The 23,270-nt window shown below is 35.6% G+C and overlaps 1 protein-coding gene across 12 annotated transcripts in view; it reads left to right on the top strand.

The window, feature by feature from the left end:
* LOC114676844 (uncharacterized) overlaps window positions 1–23,270 on the top strand; it is a 451,137-nt gene that overhangs the window by 411,594 nt on the left and 16,273 nt on the right. For 9 of the 12 annotated variants that reach the window (XR_003727931.2, XM_077997958.1, XM_077997956.1 and 6 more), the window contains 2 exons: window positions 5,743–5,836; window positions 22,275–22,366. The gene's annotated coding sequence lies outside the window, so the exon portion shown is untranslated. Of the gene's footprint in view, window positions 1–5,742; window positions 9,955–22,274; window positions 22,367–23,270 lie in introns of those variants that run through there. The other 3 variants (XM_077997961.1, XM_077997957.1, XM_077997959.1) reach the window with 2 other exon arrangements.

The following is a 23,270-nucleotide window of genomic DNA, read 5'->3' as shown; positions in this document are numbered from 1 at the left end:
ACACAAAGTTTTGGAGAAGAGGGGTGAACGAAAATGCAGACTTAATTCTAGGTAGTTATTTACCCAGCTAAAAATCAGAAGAAAAAAAGGAGTAGATATTGAAGAAAAACTATGAACCTGTCATAATGAACATCAACAATTTTGAAGCATCTGATAATAAATGAACCTAACCATAATATGAGGACATTTTATCTCAACCTTCTCCTTAAATAATATATTTTGCTTAGAAAGATATGCAGATTTCTTTATAACACATTTTATGACACATTTTAACACCTGTCTTATTCAGGTGGTTCATATCCTGAAAAGATTGGAACCCTTCCATGTTCAACTGGAAAGATAATATTACTGGTTGCAAATGCAGTTAAACTTACTATTCCAATGTTAGTAAACTTGCTAGTCTTGAACCATTTTAAAACAATTTAAGATATTTTCACATTATCTAAAGATAACTAGGTTTTTTACAAAATAAATGAAAGTCTGGGGAGGCACAAAAGAAAAACAAAATAAAGTCTTATAGATCAATAATAGCAAATGTTCATTGTATAAAATTATAAAATGAAAAATTCCAGACTAAATAGAAAAACAAAAACATTATTAATCTCATCAGCCAGAGCATATCTCCTATTATCATGCAATGTAAACTCATGTGTCCTCTCTCTCTCCCCCATCACATACATGCACTCAATATTTTTATAATCTTTTGTCACTTGTTTTTCAATTGTTATATACTGAATACTTTCCCACATATTATTTTATCATATGCTTATTGTGTTACTCTCTTATGATACACTAATACAATTTATTTAACCAGTCAGCTCACAGATGTACATTGAATTTACTTCCACCTTATTTTTAACTAATATAAACACTACTATGTTGATAAATACACTTATATATAATTATATGTAATGATTCCCTGTGGATATTCATTGGAACAGATGATAATGGCCTGAATGAAGGTGATGGCAGTGGGATTAGAAAGGCAAAGAGGGATCAGAGAAAATTTAGAAGGTAGAATTAATAGAGTCAAGTGATCGACTGTATAGTTGAATGATATCAGGAAAACCAAAATAATTACCTACTAACATTATGCTGTTGCTCTATTTTTGTCCACTCATTTGATCTATAACGTTTATTTCTTTCATGGGAAGGAAGATGCAATCAAGAATAGAATAAACAGAGGATTTGAAGTGACGGTTAGATTATTTTTTAAACTTATAGCAAGTGTAATGAGCTCTAAACAAATTGGTCTGGTTTGGAAGAGATAGAATCGTAAGAAAGAAATGGTTTTACTTTTAATTTCTAAAGTGCATGGCCAGAAATATTAACCTAATCCTAGAGATCTGGATCATAGAATTTATCATAGTTAACTATCAAACAGAGAAGACTTTACGATACGATCTGAAGGTAGTCATCCATCATATAGAACACCATGAAACTTTCCAGACTGGGGTCAGTGAAGAGACTAGTGTCCTAGAGAGAGAAGATAAAATTGAATATAGGAAAATATTCCTTATTTGACTCCTAGTTTTACACTAGTGGTCACTAGTGTCCTAGAGAGAGAAGAGAAAATTGAATATAGGCAAACATTCCCTATTTCACTGCTAGTTTTACAACCTCTACGGGAGGGAGTGAAAATCAGAGATGTGTAATTCCACCTTCATTATACACTAAATTTTCATACATTCTAGAATATTCTAGTCCATTTTAACATTGTAGATACAATAGTAATAACTATTGTTCTAGATTTTCTTTTCCTTTTCAGTGAGTGAATTAAGAACCTTGAAAACTGGAATCTTTTTTCATGGAGCTATCCAGGGGTAGCATAGGGCATAGTCTTTTTTGTTTTTTCTAAGTTTCATTCAGACTTTAGTTTTCCTTCTTTTGTCTTTATGCAGATAATCAAATCTTGATCCTTAGCAGATAGGCTCAATTATTCACTTACTCAGTCAACAAATACATTAAATACCTTCCATATGGAAAGCAAATTATTTTAAGTTGTAAAATTAGTTTCAGCTACATTTTATTGTATTGTATTCTTTTAATGTTAATTGAACACATCAAGGCTTTTATGCTGGTTGGAGCATATGCTTCACACAGATCTCACTTGGTATTTTAGGATTATAATTAGAAATAAAGCAGGCCAGGCGCAGTGACTCACGCCTGTAATCCTCTCACTTTGGGAGGCTGAGGCAGGTGGATCACCTGAGGTCAGGAGTTTGAGACCTGCCTGGCCAACATGGCGAAACTCCATCTCTACTAAAAATACAAAAATTAGCCAGGCCTGGTGGCACATGCCTATACTCTCAGCTGCTTGGGAGGCTGAGGCAGGAGAATTGCTTGAACCTGGGAGGTTGCAGTAAGCCAAGATCGCACCACTGCACTCCAACCTGGGTGACAGCGAGACTTTTAAACAAACTACAACAACAAAAAACAAAGCACACACACACACAAACACACCTTCCCACAAGCCTGTAAGAAATATTGATGATGGAGCTAAAGAAACTGTGCAAAGAAACAGTTCAGAAGGACTGTCATGGCACATCTTTTCAAAATCATTGACTAAACACACCAAGAGAAAAAAAAAAGTATGATTTCTTTGTTCGTGCTTCTAATATCTTTCCCGAGAATTAAAGTGGAACAGAGAATCCGGTGAAATTTGGTGCTTTGCATCATTAGTAAGCTCATATCTGCAAGCTAATCATGTGTGATAAGACTAAAATGTAAAAGCATTTGAGTCAATAGCTCTTTCAGATGGTTTTCTGATAAAATTGCTTCATTTACTTTCCTAACTAATTTATATAAGTGAAAAGATTAAGAGAAAAACTTATAGTAGGAGTAACAATATCCAAATAATGTATTGAACTTCATTGTTTTAGTTGGCATCTTTGCAAGCCTTTTAATAATCTGATCTCAGAAACATCTATCTTAGAAAGGGGTATACTTTTTGGCTTCCTTTACTTGAAAATAAATTAAGTTAGGGTCACAAGCAGAGGTTAGGTTACTTCTACCTGGAAATTAATCAATTTTGCCCTTTGGTGTTGCTTTCCTGCCTACAGACCTCAACACACCTTCTGTCATACAATCCTAAAGCTCCCTTTCTTGCATAGTGGCAGTTTAAAGGAATTTGAAGTTGTGGATTTCCATATTTACATAATTATATACTGAATATATAATATAATAGGGTAGGGTAAAGTGTTTTTAAAAGATGTGACATCTTAAAGAAAATCCACAGATATCATAAGTGAGTCTAATTTATTGGCAAATTTCAGGCTATGTTCTTAGTCATATTTCTGCTAGAAGAAACCTACTTTCCATTTTGTGTTTTCTCATTTGCATTACTGCAAAGTTATTCATGCATATGAAAAGGATATTATTCATCTCCATATTCCTTTCTCTCCTTATTCCAAACCCAATGGGTTCATGAGTTATACACAAAGAAACACGCTGCTATATCTGTATGTTTATACGTAGATATCTATGTGATTCAAATTTGGTATTACAGCTGGATAGCAACCCCAAGTGATAGCATTATGTGCTACATGTGTCTTATTACATCATTAATGACATACCAAAATTGTCAAATATGTTGAAATCCAATAATTGTAACTGACAAGCTTTAGCATGATTTGCCTCCATTGGGAATGAAAAAGAAATAGAGGAATATATTTCTGAATTCTTCCTCAAAGTGCATATGGATGTATGATAAGCTCTTGTTTCTTACCTGCTGATATTTTTAGTGAGATGTTGTTTTCACAGTATTCAAGGTAACTGGTTTCTGAAGTTTTTATGTGCATAAAGCCATATGATCTCCTAAATTGAAATTCCAGTGGTATTCCAGAAAGAACTATGAAGGTGAACTGGCAAGAAGAAAAATGGCCAACCTGACAGGGCTTTTCCCTTTCTCTAGTATTTGAATCTTCTTATCTCAATATCCCAAGGAAATCATTTCACTGGAAAGTTTAGGCAGAATCCACAGAAAAAAAATTTCTCTTTTCCACTCTCCAGTTCTCCTACCCCTTAGAAAAGCAAATGGTATTGCTTCAATTCCTGAAAGTTTTCCTTAAAATATCTTGGCATTTGCAAGGCAGAGGAAAATAGGGTTGACAGTGAATTTCATGGACACAGACCTCATTCATGACAATGATGAGGTAGTCAAGAATTCTCACCCTTTGTGTCCTGCTTTATCTGTATTTAGGGATGGCATGAAGGAGGAGAAAGAGGAAGCTTATACTTTTCTCTTTAAAATTAATTCCCATTTAGCCATTAAAGAGTGGAATCGTTTTTAAGCCCAGAAGACATTGTAATTGCATTTTCCTTTTCAATAATTGTAGCAGATATTAAAGTGAATAGACAATGGCAGTCACATACAGAATAACCTGGTTTCCTAGATAGACCCACTTGTCGGAGATCAAACGGCTACAGCACATTTAGGGTTACACTCTCTTTCCCTTCCTCCTTATTCTCAACTGCAGTGGAGCTTTTTCCAAAGTTGCCATGGTAACACTATATCTGGCTGCTAGCTCTGTCGTAAGTTATTGAACTGAGACTGGCTTTTGGTTTAGCAGATAATTAGGTTCTGTCTCACAGGTTCATTTTCCTGTGACTGGGACGTGAATATGACCTACAGCTGGCCTCAATTTCAGTGTCACAGACAAAACTTTAACCCTTCCAAGCTCCTCTGGCACACTCCTGAGCACTGCTTGTGTGGTAGAGGAAGTCCAGTGTAGCTCACCCATACCTTGGGGAGGATTACCAAGTCCTCATTTTATTTTTTATCTTTAGCATAACACTAAAGAAAATATAGTTAAGGTTGTACACATAGAGTATTTTCAAAATTAAAAATATAACAACAACGTGATATATAGTTATATATTTTATATATACTACATGAAACTTTTTGCAGTCATATTATTTCCTTGATTCTCTAATAATTTTTAAGTCACACTGAAATTTCATTTGTTATAATTAGGAATCCACAGAATTTCAATTTCAAAACCTCTATTCTCAGAAATATTAGGTGGGTATTTTTATTCTCAGCTTTAAGAACTGTTTGCCAGTTCATTTACACCCCTCTCTCTACTCTTATATACCCTGAATTATAGATGACATTAAAAGGTTCCATTGGAGTCACAGGCAGACCCATGTGACAGGGAACACCGCTACCACTCTACTAAATGCCAAAATGTTCACTCCCAGGGCTTAAATCTTGCTGGTTTGGAAAACCAGCTACTTTTGAATGTTTCATTTGGAAGACTTCAATCAGTTAAATAGCTGCCCTTTGTTTAAGACAAAGAAAGAAACATAACTTTGGGAACAGATATTGAATTCACAATATCCATGGCAACACAGAGAGCTGTGGAATTACCAAGACAAGATGTACCTCTGTATGTCAAACAATGGGAAAGACCTTCAAGGAAATCAGTTTAAAATTTTTAGCATATGTCGCGTAGAAGTTTAACATGAACAGGTAAGAAAGGAATAGGGAGAGTTGAGTTTACCAGAATTAAAACATGAGTTAAAGGAATTCCATACCTTAATTGGCTGAAGGATCACCTAACCATGTTAATAGTGAGAGGTACAATTTGTGAAAGGGAAGATTAGAAGATTCAACAATCGCATATTGGACTTACGATGTGTGTGTGTGTCTGTGCGCGTGTGTGTGCGCACGTGCGCGTGCGCATGTCCCTCATAGACTGTATTCTATTTTAATCCGTGCCTTTCATTCTCAAACTCTAGATGACAAGAGCACCTCAAAGGCAGCAGCCTCTAGGAGCAGCCATGGTCCCAGAGTTGTCCCACGGATGCAGAAAACGTAATGGAGGAGTCTGAGGTCAGAATGGGAAAAGGTTTTAAAAAGTAAAAAGGGGAGCTAATATGTGAGGAACCGATTGCTGTGCATTATTTTCCACTGAACAGACCTTCTTTTAACTTCTAATCTCAAGCACATAGCAGCTGTTGTTTTCAATATTAAAGATCAGTGTTTGTTGAATGAATGTGTAGATTCTTCCCCAATCTCTGTTCCATGAAGTAAGAACTAAGTTAGCATTCAATTATAAAGAGGACTTAGAAAGTCTGTAGGCATTTTTGATCAAAAATCCTTTTAACTGTCTTCTCATGGTTCCCGGTAACACCTAAGCCCAAAAAACTCAGGTCATTTCTTGCCTGTACTGTTGCAATAGCCTCATAATAACTGGTCTTCTCCTTTATCAACCACAGTAGTCTCCACGACATAAAGAAGAGAGGGTGCTAAAGTGTAAATTATTTCAAATCGGCACCCTCCTTGTAATTTCCCAGTGGTTTTTCCTGTCATAAGAATAACATGCAAAACTCCTTGCTTGCGAAGCCAGATATGACCTTGCCCCTGTCTACCTTACTGCCATCATCTCTCATGACTCTTCCCCTTTTTCACTCTCCATCTTGCCTTTTCCCAGCCATGCCTGCTAGTGAGCCTTAGCCTATGATCTCTCTGCCAGGGATGCATGACTGGCTCCTTTACTTTATTCTGATCTCTCTGCTCAAATGTCATCTTTTTAGAGATACCTTTCCTAAACATCTTTAAAAGCACCCCATTCACTGTGGAACACCTTTCTTGCTTTAAGTTTTCTTCATAGTGCTTATCACTTCCTGATATTATATTAGACAACGAGCAAATAAATGTATGCCTATATGCTGTTCCCACTAAAATATAAGCTCCGTTTGAACAGGAGCCTTGATTATTCATGAGTATACCCCCAGTGCCCAGAACCTAGTAGGGCTTTAATAAATATTAGGGCTTTAATAAATATTAGATTAATTTGTTGAATGAAAAAATGAATGAATAATTGAATAAAGATATCCAGGTAGAGTGTCTGGGCAGCCCAACTTATGTGAAGCCAGTATAAGAATATTTCTGTGACAAAATGAATGCAATTATTCCTCTAAATGATGAAATTGCACGAGTCCACGAGTATAAAATTAAGCACGTAGTTTAGATTTCTGCTAGTCTCTTCTTCAGATTGAGGAAAAGCAAAGAAATTGAGCTTATTGCCACCTCATTCTTACATGAACTAAATCCAGAATAAAACATCATTTATATACCAAACACATGCCTACCTCAGCCACTCATGGAATGCTTTATCTTTAAAGGGACAGATAGTAAATATTTTTGGCTTTGGGGACCGTACAGTCTGTGTCACCACTACTCAGCACTTCTGTTGAGGTGTGGAATCAGCCCTAGACAACACATAAGCAAATAGGTGTGGCTCTGTTCCAATAAAATGTTATTTGTAAAACCAGGAAATCGGCAGAGTTAACCCACAGGCTGTAGTTTGCTGACCCTTGAATTAGAGAGTCTTCCCCAAATCCTCTTCCCAAGTTCTTGAAAGAATGCCCATAGGACCGCGGCTCCCTCACCTGGTTCTTTCAAGAAATTAGACAAATTCAGAGATGGTTGGAGGGTGGAATGCCTACCTGTGACTTCACTATTTAGCCTGATTTCTTTCCTTTTATCTCTTTAAAGTGAGTCAGGTCTTAATGTTAAACTGTCTCTAAAGTAGCAATAACTGGGCCATGTCAAATACTCCCAATGACAAAATTTCTTCTTGGAGAATGAATGAGGGTTGCATACAGCGGTGTGTTGGCAAATGTTTAGCAACTGGCTCTCTTACTGATTTCTCCCATCCTGGCCATCTGAAACTACCAGTATGATGTCACTTAATGTAGAGTTGGGAAAAGACAGTCTCTTGAATCAGTATGAGCTGGGTCCAACCCACTGCTGAACACTTATGTAAAAGCTACAATAGCTCTGCTCACTGCCATTGCAAAGTCTGGAGGAAAGAGTAGTGGGCTTGATAGGAGCAATTGGTTGGATAATCTTTTGCAATGCCAATAAATAATGAAAAAGTATATAAATATAATGCTGTATAGAAAGCTCTCAAGTTCAGTGTTTGGTTAAAATACATATTCAGTAAATGGTAGCTATTATCGTCTTAGTTTAAGTTACTGAAAGCATTAAAATTAAATGTGTAGCTACAGACTCAATCCAGTTTTAATGTCATTGTGTTAATAAGGCCTCTTAACATTGAAGCAACAAAGATAAAGGAATTTTTTTGTAGCTATTCACGATTCTGCCCAGCTCAAGGTAAAGATAGTAACAAAATACTCCAACCAGAATAAAAGAAGTCTCCACTTGACTGCAGCTCTTCACAACACTTCACAAGGGTCAAGCTGTGTTAGTTTCCTTCAGTGTTAAACAGAATGCATCTTAGGAGAATAGTTCAACTATTGATTAAATAGTAGGTTCAAGTTGACTATAATCCCGACTAGTACACTCTAAGACCAGGGATGGGCCAACAGAAGAGTAAAGTTTTCCACTGAAGTTTCGAGGCAAACACTCAGATAGAAGTAGTAATATGGATGCCTTGTATTATTTGGTCCCATACAATACTGTCCCAGCCCAGTTGTGCAAAACTGGTGGAATAAAAGGCAAAAATATTGACAACAGTTTCGATAACTGGATTCCAAAATGGATGTCCATCTAAGAGAAATTAATGAAAAAAAAGTATATGGACCTTGAAAGACATTATTACACAGTTTAGTTTTAAACACTCAGTTTTTGTTAGAAAAGGCTAATATTTGCTGTTTTGAACACTACAAAAGTGCTTTTTGAACTATTTACTCGCAAACCTCCTCCACCCATTCCACTCCATCTATAATGCTTTCTGCACACCTATGAAAGGTATGACTTAGTGTTTGGTCTGTGAAGTAAAGTTAAAAAGGAAGCATTTCTTTTTACATTCTAGCTAATGTTGATATTTTTCTCACGCTTCTATTAGCACATAATTCAGGTACATTAGTTTTGAAGTTTTTAATCTGCTGTGCATCCTGAGGGCTCTCTGTTCTAGATCAACGTTATCTGTGGAACACCAGCCACGTCCTGGGCAGAAGTATTTCTCCCTGTTGTCCAAATATTACTGAATCGGTTGAGTTTTCTCTGTTTTCAATGAATTATTCCATATGTTTCTTTGCTACATTTTCTTTTGGCTTTCTGTTCACAGTAAATGATAGCTTTTGTTTTTAAAAACTTATGTTATGAAAATTCCAAATATATGCCGATTAGAGAGAATAGCATAATGAACCTCTATGTGCTTATCACACATATAGTTCAACTAATTAAATTATATCAATTTATGGCCAATCTGGTTTCATTTATTACATCATTCGCTCATTCCTAACTCCCTGGATTATTTTGAAGTGAACTCATACATCATATAATATCCATATATCAATAAATATCTCAGTATGCATCTTTAAAAAGAAGGCACTGTTTGTTAAACCTCAATAGCATAATGACACCTACCAATATTTGCAGTATTTCCTTAGTATTATCAAATTCCATAAGTCTGCAAGCTTCTGATTATCTCATTTTTGTTTATACAGTTAATTTGTTTGAATGAAGATGGCATTTGATTGATATGTTTCTGAAGTCCCTTTTAATCTATAGGTTCCCCTCTCATTTAATCTTTTGCAACTTATTTATTGATGAAACTGGATTTTTTGTCCTTTATTGGTTCTCTCATTCTGAAATTTGCTGTAATGTCATTAACCATGTTCTTCTTTCCTGTATTTTCTGCAAGCTTTGAGGTAGGCAAAAATATTTTAATCAGATTCCTTTTTTTTATTTTAGCAAGATTTACTCATAAATAATATTGTATATGTTCATGAAAATAGAAATAAAAATTGAAATAAAAAAGAAATAACAGAAAAAGAACAGAAATTTTTAATAAGTAATATTGTAATAAATCCCAATACAACATAGAGAACCTGACTTTATTGAAGTTAGTGTGAGGATATTTGTGATTTTAAAACTATACATTATGGTTATGTCATCTAGAAATCAAATATTCAAGCTCATATGTTAAAATTAGTCATCGTTACGTTTTTCCAAAATAAAAAATAAAACGAAACCAACCTTAACCATCAGTGATTCCATCAACTGAGCAAGTTTGAGTAGCATTACCCTGGTGAATATCATACTATCGATTATTCTACTCTTGTACCTGAAACTGGATAACAGTATGAAGAACATCCTGAACAAATACAGGATACATATTTAGACCTTCTCCAATCTAGAGGAATACTTGGTTTTCATCAGAATGAAGAATGCGGAGTATAGTTTTAGAACCAGACTTCTTTGATGACCCTGAAGTAAACCAGTGTGGACCAGGTAACAGGAGCAATTCAAGGCATCAGAATTTTAGGGGGTTCTTGTGGTGGAGCACAATGAGGCATTTTAGCCTACTCTAAGAAAATAGTTCATCCCTGTCTATATCCTGGGAAGCAGAGTTCAGATAAAACTATGAAGACACAATGTGAAATGTCAGTTGTCTTTGCAAAACATAAGTATATGGGAATGGGGGAAAAGTATGTAATTATTTATGGCTTTTCAAAAATGTATGGCTTTTAAAAAGCCACCTCTATAGTGCCTTTTTGATTCCTCTTCTGAAAAAATAAACCTGGAAAAATTAGTAGTCTTTAATTTATAGTTAGTTAGCACATTATGACAGAACTTTAATTTCATATCTCACTTGATAGAAATGAAATAATACGTTTTCCCATTATATAATGATTGGAATTAATTAAATATAGTTAGTATTCCATCTACATTGATGCTTTTTGTTCAAATCTATGGTATTATGTGTAAATATGCCAGTTATTCAGTAAAACATCACTAAAATTAGACCTATATTGTTTTGAAACTGTTAGAGAATATCTTCTCCGAATTCTGAGAGCTGTATTATATTAGTTTAACTAGTTATCTTCACATTCTGAAGTTCCCCGAATCTGTTTTAATTTTGTATCAGGAATTGGAGAGATTTTTCGAGAAAAATGTTACTTGAATTCACCAAACACAATGTGGGAATTTTGACCCACTTCTTGTACTTCTATTTTCCTGCTCCTTTTGCCCCCATAGGAAGAATATAAACATTTTGCTTACTGTAACACATTGCTTTGTTATGATATATTATTGTTACCATTTTTTTAAAAAAAGAATGTTTCTATATTTTAATTAAGCTCCTTCATCTAATATGTAATTTTAAAGTTATTATTTTATATGATATCTAACTTGCCACAGTTAGGAACCTGGAGCAGGCTGAACCTTTGGACAAAATGATGCTGTTATTATGAAAATAGAAAAGCATAGGCCAGGCACGGTGGCTCGCACCTGTAATTCTAGCACTTTGAGAAGCCGAGGTGGTTGGATCATTTGAGGTCAGGTGGTCAAAACCAGCCTGGCCAACACAGCAAAACCCCATCTCTACTAAAAATACAAAAATTAGCCTGAAATGGTGGTGGACACCTGTAGTCCCAGCTACTCTGGAGGCTGAGGCAGGAGAATCACTTGAACCCATAGGTAGAGGTTGCAGTGAGCTGAGATTGCACCACTGCACTCCAGCCTGGGTGACAGAGTGAGACTCTGTCTCAAAAAACAATAAATAAATAAATAAATAAATAAATAAATAAATAAATAAATAAATATAAAAAGAAAGAAAACCATAGCTGTAGGCAACTTCAGGCTTATAATTTTGCAGAGCAATAGCAGTAAGATACTCTGTACAAAGTTAAGTCAGGGATTATTGCACATCTCATATGATGAGATTCTTTTTTTAAAAAAGTTTTATTTTATTGTCGTAAGACAATAAAGTGTCTATAAAATGTCTGTATGACAGCACTTTGAATATTGGAGGTCAGTTTTCATGTCCTTCTCCTCAGACAAACCTTTAATTTGTTACAATAATTTGTAAGGATCTCTGGAATTTTGGCATTATTGTTATGCATCTACGTGAACTTATGATAAAGTTTTCCAGACCACAGAGTCTGCCCCAAATTTTGGAGTTTAACTGAACGAAATTAGAATCCAGCTACAAAGTTAGAGAGTAGACCACCTTTACTTCTGACACCCACCACTAGTTCCATATTGCCCCTAATCACCTTCAGATTCCATAATTTACTAGAAATACTCACAGAACTCGTTGAAACTTACTATACTCACCGTTTTATTTATTACAGGGGAATGATTCATAAAATCAGTCAAAGAAAGAGATACCTGGTACAGAGTCTGGAAGGGTTCCAAATGGGAGATTTGTGCTGTCTTTAGGATGTATACCTCTTCTACTACTGATGTGTGATGGTATATTTTTGGCCTATTTTGTGTTGGTATAACAGAACACCACACACTGGGTAATTAATAATGAACAGAAATTAATTTATCACAGTTCTGGAGGCTGGGGAGTCCAAGACCAAGCGAACAGCATCTAGGCCTTCTCAGTGTGTCATTGCATGGCAGAAGGTGGAAAGGCAAGAGAGGGAGAGTAAAAGAGGGACAAGAGGGTCAGTAAAAGAGGGACAAGGGGTACCTTTTGTAACAAACTCACTCCCATGATAACAGCATTGATCCATTCACTTTGCCCTCATGGACTAATCACCTCTCATTAGGCCCTACCACTCAACACTCTGGAATTGGATATTTAACTTTTAAATGCATGCTTTTGGGGGGAAGTATTCAAAACATTGCAATGCACATGAATACTTCATTCTATCAAACAGGGAAGCTCAATTGAGCTTCTGTGCTTCTGTGCTCAAAGATTTTGTTGGAATTTCAATAAATAGGCATGACTGATTGATTGATTAATAATATAGCAAGTTGTCCAAAGAGCCCATCATGAATAACAAAGACATTCCTATTACCTGGTGAATTTCCAGTGTTTAACGGTTACCTCCAAAGAACCAGGTACAAAGACTAGGCCTCTCTTTGAGTGAGGCCAAATTTCTTTCTATGCTGTATCATTTGCTATTTTCTTGGCTCCAAACACTCCAATTTCTTCAACTTACATGAGATATAGTTTCTGAAGTTCAACATGACTTGGATGTGTTTCTCTAGATAATCTCTAACATTTCAATTTCCTCTTTTGAAATATATACTTCCTATTGCTTGTCTTCAGAAGCTATCTCTATATTAAAGTATTAGAACCCCACTAGGAAGTGTAAAATAATACTTTGGGGTCAACCAACTTGGAGAATCCTGACATTTAACAGCTGTTAAAACTTGGAAACATTATATGTACTTTCTGAGCTTCCAGTTCATCATAGATAACAGTGTTACCAATAATACCCACTTCATATTTTATGGAGGCTAAATGAGATCACGTGTAAAATTTTTAATGCATCATAGGAGCTTGATAGATATTAGTTATTTTCTGGGACAAATACTGGACAGTCTGAATTTGTGTGTGAAAAGGTATCTTAAGCACTGCTTGCTTACCAAGTCTTCTAGACTAGATGTATGCATACATTATTAAAAACATAATTCAATTCAGTTCATTAAATATTTATCTAAGTTCAACTGAGAAGTGCACAGCATTATGCTAGTGACTGAGAGAGAAGAAGACAGTTTCTGCCTTCCTGGAGTGATAACATTTTCATAAATATCTTTGATGTAAGTAGACTGGAATAGGTGTTAAATTCAGATACATAACTAGTACAGCAATGGAAGTCCAAGAGAGAAAAAACATCTGATTGGGGTTATTGGAAGAATGCATCTCCAAGAAGGTAATATGTCCCTGGAGGCCCAGTACTGAGTAACTTTTTGAGAATTTCTGAGTGAGTTTACTTGGTAGAAAAGTAGATTTAGCAACAAGATAGAAATAAATTAATCATGAATACAGAAATAAACTTTAAACAAAATTATAAGAGAAATAAGAGCTGTCTAAAATAATTAGCAATGTTAAAAAAACAAACATAACTTTTAGCCATGAGTTTAATCTTTGCATGAAAAATATTTTATTGATTTTTATTGGAATGCAAAGAGATTGCTTTTGTGCCTCACTCTTTAAACACCCAGGAAACTTTACCCAAGTTCTGAAATTCATTATGTCAGTTTTTGATTTCAAGGAAAATATGTGTAGATTTTATTTGAGGTAGTTCGTTTGAAAACTATGAAGGAATTAAACATACATCATTTATTCCTCAAACAATTGATTCAACAAATATTCATTGCATGTATACTGTGTGCCAGGAGCTCTTCTAGGCTCTGGGAAATATGTCTCAAAGAAAGCAGACAATACCCCTGCCCTCTGTGGAAGACTGACGAATATACAAATGCATATGTATATATAGAATGTCAGATGATGTAAGTATGATGAAGAAAATGAAAGCCATATAATGGGTGATGGAGGGGGGCATAGAAAGGTGGCATTTGCTATTTTATAGGAGTAGATCGGGGAAGACCTCATGATAGACATCTGAGCAGAGACCATTCCAGGTGTGGGAGCATGTCAGAGAGGTATCCAGGGGCGAAAGTTCCAGGCAGAGAAAGCATGAAGAGCAAGGTGCCCAAGGCCAGAGCATGTGTGCTTGGCATTTTCCACGAGCAGTAAGGACTCTAGTGTGGCTGAAGGAGAATGAGCAAGGGAGAAAGCAGTAGGAGAGTGCACATGAGGCCTGTGTGCCCTTACGAAGACTCTACATTTTATGACCTCACCCTCCCTACCTTTAGCCTCTGCCCACCTCTTGTCTCTGTGTTCTTCTACACCTGTGCTGTCTCGTATAGTCACCACTAGCCACTATTGTCTACTGAGAACTTGGAATGGGGCTAGCCCAAAGGGACAATATAAGAAAAATGTAAAATATCTCAATACTTTTCATATAGTTTCATATGTTGAAATTAAAAGGCTTTGAATATATTTGATTAATTAAGAAAAATGAATTTCATATTTCTTTTCTTATAACTAACATTTTTGTTTTGAGATCATTCTAGATTTCCTTGCAGTTGTGAAAGATAATGCAGAGAAATCCTGTGTAGCCTTTATCCAGTTTTCCCAATAGCAATATCTTGCAAATCTTAGTACAATATTGTTACTAGAATATTGACAATGATACTATCTTACTCATCTTTTCCTAATTTTAACTGTACTCATTTGTGTGTATGTGTTTGTGAGTGTGTGTAGGTGTTTAGTTCTGTGCAACTTTATCACATGTGTAGGTGTATCTACCACCACATCAGAGTACAGAACTGTTCCTTCATCACAGATTCCTTATAATTCCCTTTGATAATCACTCTGCCCTCTTTCCTGTGCCCTGTCCCCGCCCCAGTCCTGACCTCTAGCAACTACTAGTCTTTTCTCCATTTCTAGAATTTTGTCATTTAAAGAATTTTGCGTAAATGAAATCATACAGTGTGTATCCTTTGGGGATTGCCTTTTTTTCCCCCTTAGTATAATTATCTGAAGTTTAATCCAAGTCATTTTAATAGTTCATTCTTCTCTTTTGCTGAGTAGTATCCCCTGGTAGGGATGTACCACAGATTTTATTTAACTACTCGCCCATTTAAGTACTAGGTTGGTTCCTGTTTTTGCTCTAATCATTTCTGTACAGGTTTTTGTATAATCATGAATTGTATTTGTCTAGTGTAAAGGCTCAAGAGTCGAATTGCTAAATTGTATGGTAAGGGCATGTTTATTTTATAAGACTGCCCAATTGTTTTCCATAGTAGCTATACCCATCTGTTGCATTTTGCTCTTTTTCACTGTGGCTATTAGACAATTTAAAATTATATACATAATTTTTCACATTTGTAATAATTTTTCACATTTCAAAAGAACAGAACTCAGACAGTTCTTGTTCTCAAGAACAGGACTTGAGACAGTCCTGTTTTCCGGTACCAAGCTCTTCCCACCTCAGGCTTTCCCAGGTGCCTCGATTTCTAGCTGGAGTGTGTTCTCATTATCCTCTCACAGATGCACAGACTTCTATGGCACAGTGAGTGGTTAAAAGAAGAATCTAAAACTAAGCAACCTGGGTTTGGATGCTGGGTCTATCCCTTACTGGCTCTGTGATTTATTAAAGTATTTAATGCCTTTGTTCCTCAGTTTTCTTATCTGTGAACCGGGTGACTGTAGCAGTAGTGATCTCATTAGGTTGGTGTGAGGGTTGAGTGAGTTAGCACGTGTGAAATTATGTCCTGTTGAGACCTTCTGACTCTTTACCCAAGACTGGGTTTAAATCCTCATATATGAGGATTTCCATTGCAGTCAGTATCCTTGTCAAAATTGTAATTATATTAGTCAATTTTCATGCTGCTGATAAAGACATACCCAATACTGGGCAATTTACAAAAGAAAGAGATTTAATGAACTTACAGTTCCACATGGCTGGGGAGGCCTCACAATCATAGTGGAGGGCAAAAAGGAGCAAGTCGTGTCTTACATGGATGGCAACAGGCAAAGAGAGAGCTTGTCTAGGGAAACTCCTGTTTTTAAAACCATCAGATCTCATGAGACCCATTCATCATCATGAGAACAATGTAGGAAAGACCTGCCCCCATAAATCAATCACCTCCCACCAGGTTCCTCCCACAACACGTGGGAATTGTGTGAGTTGCAATTCAAGATGATTTTTGGGTGGAGACATGGCCATATCATATCAATGATTATTTCATATTTTTCTCCACTACTGGAATCTAAAGACCTATGAGGCCAGTGATCTCCTCTATCTGATTTACTGCTGTATCCTCATTGCTAGCACAGAACTAGTTAAGAGAAGGCACTTAAGATATCACTCAAGAATGAATGAATGAATGAATTTCCTTCAATGTAAACATTTACTCGCTATTTACTTAAGTACTATTTTGTTTAATTTATCTTTTCTTAATGTTTAAAAGATCATGTATTATTCATGTTTCTCTGATTCAGAAGACTAGGCCTCTAACTTTATCTCAACAGTTTTTACATGAAGATCCCATGTATTCTGAAATAAAAATTGTTCCAGCATAATGACAAAATTCAAATGAAAAAATAATTAGACATATCTATAATATGATAGTATTTGATTGTTAGTTTTGGTTAATGTGTGTGGCTTAAATAATCATTTTACTGTTATACTAGGATCCCCTAAGGTTGACAGAATCCATGTTACTTCACTGCTTCCTTTAGCTTTATGGGTCTTTTGAAGACTTAGTCCCCAAAGCATCAGTCGGTGATATTGACATTGAAGTACTTCTTCATCTCTCTGCAGATAATTTTGTCTCGTTATTTCAATTATTTATGGCTTCAATTAGGTAACCTCCATGATAATCTTAGGAAATTCAGAAAAAAACATGGCAGAACTTCAATGACTTTCGATTAGCCACTCTCTGTTTAAAACCCAAACTATGTACCAACCGTCATGATCAACAGAAGCGCAATTTAACTTCACACAGTTATGTGACGAGACTGTGGTAAAAAACCATGACTTCAATCCGTACTGATCCTTGAGGAATAAAATGTCCCTTTTCTTCATTAACAAAATTTATACTAAAGCATATCCAGGAATAAAAGAAAGGTTTTGATGATATTTGCTTTCTAGTTTAATAAGTTTTAATACTGAATAGGTTAAATTAATACAAAATAACATAAAATGCTAATGTTTATTGAGTATTTACTTTGCACCCAGTACGATCTTACGTAATTTACTGGGATTATTTTATTTTAGTATAACAATGCAGGTAGCTACTATAGTCGTCCTTATTTTACACTTGAGGAAACAGGCTAAGAGAGATTAAATTAGTGGCCCAAGGTCAGAAAGCTAGTAATTATTGAAACCAGGATATGATTCTGTATAATGTGAGGGTTCAAGCCTTTACCTGTGATGCATGTTGCCTCTTATTTCATTAATTTAAATTGGTCATTTGGGTTAATCACATAGAAGGTGACGTTCCCTTTTTGTTTTTGTATGACTTACATTCTTCAACATTTTTCATCCACAGTGTGATAAAATAAAATCATGTTCATTCTCTTCTATACTTTTATATTTGTGTTTCCCTATTGCCTTTACAAATAAAACAAACAATCTCAATAGCAAATCCTTGTGTGAAGTGAGTTAATGAATCTGATTCCAGCCATTTTCCTGTTGCAACCCAAGGACTTTGAGGTTCATCATAAATATCTACCTATAGGCCAACAAAAATTTTCATGAGTGGGTAACTCTAGTACTGTAGACATGAAAATGTAATACTATATATTTTTTTTAAATTACTTCTATTTTAGTAGATCTCTATATAACTACCTTCTGGAATAACAATATTATGTGGATTATTTTTCTAATTAAAATATTAAATCCTTATTTAAAGACTGCTGTTTATTTGGCTATTTATTTACACATTACTTATGAGTCTCCGTTTGGAATTTGTTAGTTTCTATACATCTGCTCCATAAGCTATTTTTATGTGAAAGTTGCTGCTTTATAAGAACATTTGCCTCTACATGTTGCTCTTTTATTATTGCTATATTTAATTGGAATGCCTCTATTGTGTAACCAGAAAGAGTTTTTCAAACTTGGGAATGTTTGCATCACATAGTACAGAGATATGTATTTATTTATTTAATTTCATTTCCCTAAGATATCAACTTTGATTAATAATTATATACAGGCTTTGTTCTTCTTATCTGGGTGTCAACAGTAATTGGAATCCATATCCATATCCTACCTTGCAATCATGCTGCAAAAGGCCAATAAATTCCCGCTGAGTGTGTTACTTGTTAAATTTAGTGCATTACATTCAGGGTAATGAATAAAAGCAGTGGACCGTTACCGTCTGGCTGGCTAAGGAAGGCTAGAACAGCCAGACTCCCCTGAGGCCTTGAGCCAGCTTAAAAACGGTGACAGGCAGAATCAAGGGAGTCCCCAAGCATCACAGTTCAGTTTGTCTCCCTTAATTTCCTCTTCTGTAGAGACTCAGGCTGTACGGAGGGGAGGAAATCTTATCCATTAATTCACCACACTTTCATAAAATGCTGCATGCTCTGGTTTCATTAACAAGCAAATACAGTTTAGATAAATAGTTATGTATTTACATTTGAGCAGGGAGGTGAGAATGCTACTGAATGTAAATGAGTGGCTGTGCCTTCATGCACTTCACTTTGCATATCCACATATGTCTATTGTGTATTCATTTGTCTGTATTAAAAATGCACATAGATATTTTTGTGAGTGAATAATCAATAAAGCAAGCCCCATAGGTATATATGTCTACTTACTTCCCTCTCATATTTATTAAACATACATAAGCAGTCACTGAAAAAAGGACTACAACATTTCTAAGGCTACTTACAACTCTTTTTTAATAAATAAATATACGCTTCATATAAAAATATTATTTTAAAAACTGTAATGTGAAAATTTCAGATGTATGGTAAATATGCAAATGTGAAGATATTAGAAAAAACTGGTCTATACTCTCAGTTTACTGTTTACAGTTGTGAGAACTGAGAGTCTTTATTCTCCCAGCATAATAATTATTACACATTATGCTTCCTGCCAAAACTAGCTGACTCCCTTAGTCCTTTGAGCTGTTGTGAATATCTATATCAATTCAAAAACAACTAGATTCTTAAAGAAAGGAAGAAAATATAATTTTATGAAATGACCACTTTTATTATTCTTGAGTGTCTCAGAAAATTTAGTGTAAAGTGTCCTTTGCTATCCAGGATAGAACAGCTGGTTCCAGATAACATGGTGTATCTCATTAGAGAGATATTAGATCTAATTATGCAACATATAAGCGAGATCATTACAGAAACATTATCTTGATGAGGTAAGTAAAGTACATGTGAAATCTAACTCTGCTGTTTTAAAGAATTTTTGAAAGCAAATGTAAGGAATTAATGATTACTTAAGTGTATGAAGAAAGCTGTTGCAAACTACTTATGAATCTTTGACATGTAATGAAAAAATATAATAGAATGATAAGTACCCTGATTATTTGTGCTAGAGATAAAAATCAACTTCTGGGCAAATATTATCTTTTGTTATGGACAATTTTTTTTTCTAAACATAAAATCAGTGCCTTTTCATAGCATTTCTACTGTGTGAGAACTTCTCAAACTTTAGAGTGTAACTGAATCACAGAGAGGGCTTATTAAAACAAAGATTGCCGGGCTCAAATCTCAGATTCTGTTCAATAAGGGTAGACCCAGAAAATTTGCATTTCTAAAATTCCCAAGTGATGTTCATGCTGCTGGCCCCGGTCCACTATTTGAGAACCACTGCACTATGTGAAAATCACTAAAGAAGATGCTTAACTTACATTATCTTCTTGATTATTTTTCTGTAAGATGAAAGTCCATGGGTTCTATTCTGTTAGGTATTTTGCTTCCTTTCCTTTTTATTTTTGGAGACAGGGACTCATTATGTTGCCCAGGCTGGTATTGAACTCCTGGGCTCAAGTGGTCTTCTCACTTCAGCCTCCCAAAGTGCTGGGATTACAGGTATGAGCCACCGTGCCCAGCTTGCTTGATATATTTCCATCAAGCTATCTATATTTGAAAATTTAGATTCTTTTACAAATAAATCTATCTTCTAAATATGGTTAAGACTAGATGCTGGTCGGGCACAGGGGCTCATACCTGTAATCCCAGCACTATGGGAGGCCGAGGCGGGCGGATCACGAAGTCAGAAGTTTGAGACCAACCTGACCAACATGGTGAAACCCCATCTCTACTAAAAAATACAAAAAAGTTATCCAGGTGTGGTAGCATGTGCCTGTAATCCCAGCTACTCAGGAGGCTGAGGTGGGAGAATCGCTTGAACCTGTGAGGCAGAGGTTGCAGTGAGCCAAGATCACACCACTGCACTCCAGCTTGGATGACAGGGCAAGACTCCATCTTACAAAAAAAAAAAGGCTATATGCCAAGCATTAGGCATATTTATAATAGCGTGTTTATAAACATCAGCACAAATAATAAAATGAATAGACATTACCAGTTTAATAATTGACTTAGCAAGGAAGATGCCAGGAATAAAGAGGTTTCAGCTCTACAAAGCTAATTTCGCTTACTCTTATCTGTAGACATTGTCTTTTTCCTAAGAGTTCTGAGTTTGTTTACTAAGTTTACCAATTCTGTTCATATCAATGTTAAATTTATCAAAAAGTAGCCACAGGATCAAAGTTCTTGATTTTGAAAAACTGGATTATGATCTGTTTTCCAAGTTGATTTAAACTAAGCGATTTGACTAACTCTCGTCTCCATCTTCACAGCAAAACAGAGCGTGACACTCCCAATCATCTGCATGTTGGAAATGAGGAAATGGTTACTGAATGATGCAACTGCTTTTCTATCATTTAGAAAGTTCTGTTTCCCAAGATCACTTTTTTTTGAGATGATGTCTCGCTCTGTGGCCCAGGCTGGAGTGCAGTGGTACGATCTCGGCTCACTGCAACCTCTGCCTCCTGGGTTCAAGCGATTCTCCTGCCTCAGCCTCCCGAGTAGCTGGGACTACAGGCGTGTGCCACCAAGCCACCAACTAATTTTTGTATTTTTAGTAGAGACGGGGTTTTACTATGCTGGCCAGGCTGGTTTCAAACTCCTGACCTCGTGATCCGCCCACCTTGGACTCCCAAAGTGCTGGGATTACAGTTGTGAGCCACTGTGCCTGGCCTACCAAGATCACTTTTTAAGTATCCAGAAAAGCTCTTTCTTATATTGAATTATATCCAGAGGCATAACTAGTGAAGGTTTAGACTCCATTCATTCTCCTATGTTTTTGTTCTTAACTGCATTCAGCAGTCGCATCAGGAACTTTAGAAAATACTGATGCCTGGGTCTCAACCAGAGAGAACTGAATTGAATTGGTCTGGTGAGTAGCTAGGTTATAAGGACCTTTTAAAAATCTTCTCATGTGATTACAATGTGTAGCTGAGAGTTTGAGACCAATGCGTACCATTATTTACAGGTGAATTCATTAAAAGAGCTAACAACAATGAAGTTAATGTGCTCATCTCACCTCTCAAGAGTATTAACAGGCCAGGCATGGTGGCTCACGCCTGTAATCCCAACACTTTGGGTGGTCGAGACAGGCGGATCACCTGAGGTAAGGAGTTCAAGACCAGCCTGACCAACATGGTGAAACCCCGTCTCTACTAAAAATACAAAATTAGCCAAGCATGGTGGTGCATCCCTGTAGTTCCAGCCACTCGGCAGGCTGAGGCACAAGAACTGCTTGAACCCAGGAGGCAGAGGTTGCGGTGAGCCAAGATCCTGCCATTGTACTCCAGCCTGGGCAACAAGAGCGAAACTCTGTCTCAAAAAAAAAAAAAGAGTATTAACACACAGTAAATCACAAAGTTTTCATTTTGAGTAGTGTAATCCACTCTATGGATTTACTATAATCATGGTGGTAACATGCTAACAGAAGCAATGTTTATTGAGAGTTAAAGTTTCATTTGGTTTAGGTTCATATTTTCTTTCTCCTGTCAGTGTGCAATGCATCCCTAACAGAATTCCAGAGAGCATATGATGTGCCAGGCTCTGTGTATGGGACAGGGACACAGTGGTGAACCAACACAAAGGTAGGTTTATAGAATCATGAGTAATATGTTTAGAACAAATACAAATGTGAAAATCATTGGCAAAATAAAAGATTTAAATATTTAAAAAAGATTTACAAATCAACAATAATTTGATGTTAAAACATAGATTATACTGGCAAAAAGTAGAAAGGGAATGTGGATGTGAAGAGAAGGAATAAAAGGAGTACAGATGGAAAAATGTATTAATATTTTTGTCCTCACTGGGCAGGGACAACTATGTTGCTTCATTCTTGGCTTTGATACTAACACAGGTATAAAGCATAAGAAACATATGTAGACATTTTAAGGAGACATACAAAATAAATATAAAATATAAACATTGTGTATCTTATCAAATCACTAGTCAAGAATCATATAATTTAAATAACTAAAATCAAGGCAATAAAAGACAAAGTTAATAACTGTTATTTAAAAGGATTTGTACCCTACAAACAGAACTACACAGTTTTCAGCCATCTATGATTTATTTACCAAAATAGACTAGTATTCGTTAAGAACAAGATAATAATAATAAATGACAGAAATTTCAGGAATTACATAAAGTCACAACTTAATAATACAAAAAAAAGTTTTCATAAAACATTCCCCCAAAATATTAAAATCAAACAACAAATCAATAATAACATTAAAATAAGCAAGCTATTTTCCTAAATAACTGTTGGGACAGAAAGGAAACTAAACCATAATTGTAGGCCATTTAGGAACCTACTAAATTACAGCACCACATTTTAACACTGATGTATCACTAAACCTGTTCTTAGAGACAAATTCATAGGCTTTAACAGTCTATTAAAAAGAAATGTAAAAGAATCATGTCTTTATCACAGGGACTTAACTGGACTACAATAAAGCAAAGATGAAACTTAGAAGGAACACAAATATA

Source organism: Macaca mulatta, chromosome 3, assembly GCF_049350105.2.
Source record: "Macaca mulatta isolate MMU2019108-1 chromosome 3, T2T-MMU8v2.0, whole genome shotgun sequence".
Classification (NCBI taxonomy): domain Eukaryota; kingdom Metazoa; phylum Chordata; class Mammalia; order Primates; family Cercopithecidae; genus Macaca; species Macaca mulatta.
The sequence above is the reverse complement of the archived record's forward strand: the minus strand, read 5'-3'. Positions and strand labels throughout refer to the sequence as shown.